Below are 4,959 nucleotides of genomic sequence, written 5' to 3'. Positions count from 1 at the left end.
CACACACACACACACACACACACACACACACACACACACACACACACACACACACACACATACACTCACACACACTCTCACACACTCACACACGCGCGCGCGCGCATACACATCTGTCTTTTCTTTTATTAATCTTTAACTTTTTAAAAATACTTTATCTTTGTAAAAAAATAGCGCTTTTTTTCACTACATTAACACTAAACATCTAAAGCTATTGTCAATTTTGAATTATTCATATTACATTTATATTCCAATTATAATTAAGGAATTTTATTCCCGCGTTTTTTTTGCTATACATGTGTGTGTGTGTGTGTGTGTGTGTGTGGGTGTGTGTGTGTGTGTGTGTGTGTGTGTGTGTAATTTTTGCATCTTGTAATGTTTACGTAAATCTCTCTTTTCATCGATTGTTAAAGTAAAGATTACAGGACTGTGATAGGTTTAATTTGCTAATAATAGTAGGGCTATTTATTGTTAGCTGATGCTATCATTAAAATCAAACAACACTTATTACTGTCACAAATAGGAAGATACTGACAATGAACGAGATAATTAAAAATCGATAGTAACTTTCGCAATAATTAATTAATTAAATAATAAGTGTAGGTACTGCACAAATTCGTACCTATTATTAGTATTTTAGTACCTATCTCAAATTATAGAAAATTGACATATATCCCGAATCAGTGAATCAATGAAAATCTTACGATTCTGCAAAACTGAATACTTATGATCTCATAAGATGCTAGAACGATTTCGTCTACGCTGAAAAGCATATTACAGATCGGTCGCTCGAACATTACCAGCTTTTCTCTCTATAGGGATAAATGCGGCTTGCAACTTGAATTGTCCAATTGGCGGCGATCCTTCGTTTCCTCTTCCCGCTACTACGCAATGTCTTTGGCCCAGTTTTCTCATCGGCGCGGCGTAGTGACGTCATTCACGTCATTGAGAAGGCCACTGACAACGCGCGTCCCAGTTCCTGCCGCAGCAATTCTGCCATTTCCGCCGCGCAATGCGGAACGAACTCGGTCGGGATTTAATCCTTCGACTCTTTGTCGCGATCATTCTTGAATCTCACCTCTTGTACATACATAAGTACGTAACGTACATGTGTGAAATAACTACGTATACTATATGTCTTGCAATGACCTAGCTGCTATTCTTTCCAAATTTCGCACAAATATCGTACGAGTGTCGTACGCAAGAATCATATACGTCTCAAACAGTAATGTCCACTTTCTTTCAAACTAACATATAATTATAATAATATATTAAATATTTATCTCAAGAGAAAACTTATATAAATTTTTATAATAAATGTATGATTATCCGAAAAAAATAATTATTAATGGATGTCAATTAATTTTAACTTGGCAGAATTAATTAAAATAAGATTGTTTATATAACCATAGATATTATTATGTGTGATACTTTTCCTTCTTTTCCTTTTTTTTTTCATTTTGATATTTATAATAGATATTATAATAGATATTAGATTTAAAAATATAAGATTCTACTTAAGAAAAGTAAAAATCAGCTGGACATTTTAAACATAATATAATTATACGTATATTATCATATCTATAACGTGTAAGTTATTTTCAAAATCATTTAAAAAAATTTTTTCAAATTGATTTTCTAAACAACGTACTGGATATAGAAAAAGGAATTTGTTTTAAATTAAATTATTATTTTTTTAGATTTAATTTCAATAGTATGCGTACGTTTACTTTAGTAGTTTGATACCATGCATTATATTTACATCTTTACTCTAACATAAACGATTATTATTTAATACAAAATTTCGATTGTGTCTAATAAATTAATGATTTAATAATGAATTAAATGTGATTTCCCTAATGGGCCCAATGCATACGAGTTGACACATTCGTTTCGTCGACATAGTATGCAGAGCAGTAAGAATCCCTACAAATAAGTCGAATCGAGAATACCTTATCGAGAACAGTGGAGAGAGAATCAGAGAAGTGGATTCGCGTCGCATCGCATCTCATCCTCATTCACCCCGTCTGTTGATGTGCCTACAGTCAGTGCCAGTCAATCAGTCGCAGTCGCGTCTATGCCAGTCTATGCTATGCGCGTCTAGTTAGCCGTGGTTGAAGGGAACGCTGTACAGATTGAAGCTGAAGGTTCGTCGACCTTCTATTCCATCCCGATGATGACGTGATTATCGCGTCACGTCACGTCGTCATAGCGACGAATCTGTCTTCTCTCAACGACGCACGCCCAGCGGGAAATTGGAACTTTGACCTGCAATCGGGTCAACAAACAAATGACCACCCTTTCCTTTTACTCTTCTCTATCCGTCTCTTCTCATCTCGGTCTCGCAAAAGCGTAAAATCACTTCACTCTTTTTCTTACATTCTATTCCTGAGTATTTTGAATGCAGCTAAAAATTTGGGATGTTCAAATTGTAATAATGATTGCATATATTCATGTATGTACAGTACATGTATGTACAGTACATGTATGATAACATTAAAATCTGCACTATCGCGTATATGCTGTATATTAATTATTTGATGAAATGCCATGCGTGACATGCCCTTTAAATACTATTTAACAAGAATTGCAATTGTTCAATTATTTATTTAATTACAGATTCAATAGAATCTATGATTTATGATTTTTGATTATGATTATGATTAATTTTTGATACCTGATAAACTAGAAAATTTAAGTCGATTAATATCGAAGTGCGCAATTGTCGGATTCATCAATTGACTTTTTTTTTTATTTGCCAATTCTTTTTTGATCGAGAGAGAGAGAGAGAGAGAGAGAGAGAGAGAGAGAGAGAGAGAGAGAGAGAGTGAAAGAGAGTTGTTGAATTTTTTATTCTGATATTTCGTTTAAAAGATTCTACGTGTACATATGTGTATTGACTCTAACATAAAATGGTTAAGAAATCTAATTGGAGAAATATTTCATAATTCTGAGATGTTTTGCATATCGATGTAAGAAAACATTCCGTATCGAGAAAAGAAATAAAGATCTTTCTAAAGAATTTTACGAACGGTCCTTTATGCAACACGCAAAAAAGATTCACATCGATAAGCTATACTTTTCATTGAATACAATTTAACGAGAGTAATAGAAAGATAAATGAAGCTTTTAGGAAGCTTAAGGAAGCGAAAATTAAGACAACGCAATAGAAAAGGCATTTACATTTCTTTCGCATTTCATTGTCTCAATTTTCACTTCATAGAAGGTTTTCGTTTCTGCTTTTCTCTTTACATTCGATTTACATTCCAATTTTTATCTTCACCAAGATTTAACTTCAATGACAAAGGATAATGTCAATAGAAAACGTGACATCACTTATTACGCATGATTCGAATATGTCACGTTTCGCTGCTTATTTTGCTACGTTATATCACAAACTTGATATCCATATTAAACATTAAGAAAAAAAGTGAACTTTGACGAGAGAAATCTATAAATATATAATTGCGATATACAACAAGCACGTGTATCAGCGTATCAATTTCCTCAAGGCCATGTTTCTAAGGAAAGATTACGTATAATCGATATTCAATAATTTTAACACAGAACAATTAAACTCAATAATTAAGCATAATTCAAAGAAGAGATTTAATTAAAAGAAATTCTTATATATGAAAGATAGAAAGAGAATTAATTTTCAGCAAACGGGGAACGCTGAGACATACGATAGACGTGAAGAAAATTTGATTAAATTTATATATACCATTCGTAAATCTTTTTATCAAAATAATCGAAATAATTATTTAAATGCGTTTCTTTATGCGAAAATAATTAACATTCGTGTTTATTTAAAAATCTAAAAATTCGAAAAATATCAATTGTACGTGGATATTTTTGTGATCCATCCAGTAACTATCCAAGCGAGTGTACAATAAAGTAACCATGTTGAATCCTTATGAAGATCATTATTTGCATTATTTGTAATAATTGCGAAACGCGCAAAGTTTTGTTTCAAAAGCATATCGAAGTACTCACAGAATACGGAACATGCGATATTAACCACAACACAAAGGTTGCTCCAAAGTTTTTAAGTATTCTGTTTGAAATATAGATTATGTACAGAATAATGCAAATAATTCCATCTTATGGCAATTGATGCAGAAAAATTAAAAATATTTTTATTTATATAATTTAGAACCTGCATCAATCGTACAGATTGTATAATATAATCAACATTTAATAATCAGCATTTAAAATTTTTTCTTCAGAGCTAAATTCGTTGCTACAGTCAAAAGTTAATTTTATTCTATTAGCCATAATAATCGATTGAAAATGATTATTTTAACTGCCTGCATGAACTGGCAATGAATTTCAAAGGAATTGAGTGAATAAACGGGAAAAGGATTATAAAGAGATGAAACGTGCTATAGAATCACAATATATGTATATTACTTTCTGTAACATTAAATTATATAATTGTCATTTTATCGTCATTATAATTTATTAATAGTAACATTATATATATTATATATTATATATGTAATTATAATCGTATTATTACTATTATAAATCGGCAATGCATAAATAATCAACATCGTCATAATCTTTTTATATCATCCATTCAATCATATATTAAACTGGAGCTGAATCAAGTGAACGAGCGGAAATAAACACGAATAAACAACTTATTATTTCGACTTATTATTTCGGGAGTGAACGATGCACGATCGCGTTGCAAGTATTGGGCCTTTCACCCTCATTGAAATCGCTTATTTGTATTTGTATCCGTGCTCGCTTCCTTGGTCTAAATCCGGTTTTATACATTTAGACAGAAAGATACGATCGATGTTGGTTCGAGAATCAAAAGCTTTTGCGGAACAATTGGAAATATCGTCCATAAATAGATTTTCTGTTGCATGTGAAAAGAGTGTATAACACTATTATACAACAACATCATTATAGGCACAATCGTTGTCGCTTATATATATATATATATAT

Source organism: Atta colombica, unplaced genomic scaffold, assembly GCF_001594045.1.
Source record: "Atta colombica isolate Treedump-2 unplaced genomic scaffold, Acol1.0 scaffold146, whole genome shotgun sequence".
NCBI classification, from domain to species: Eukaryota; Metazoa; Arthropoda; class Insecta; order Hymenoptera; family Formicidae; genus Atta; species Atta colombica.
Note: the sequence above shows the minus strand (reverse complement) of the source record.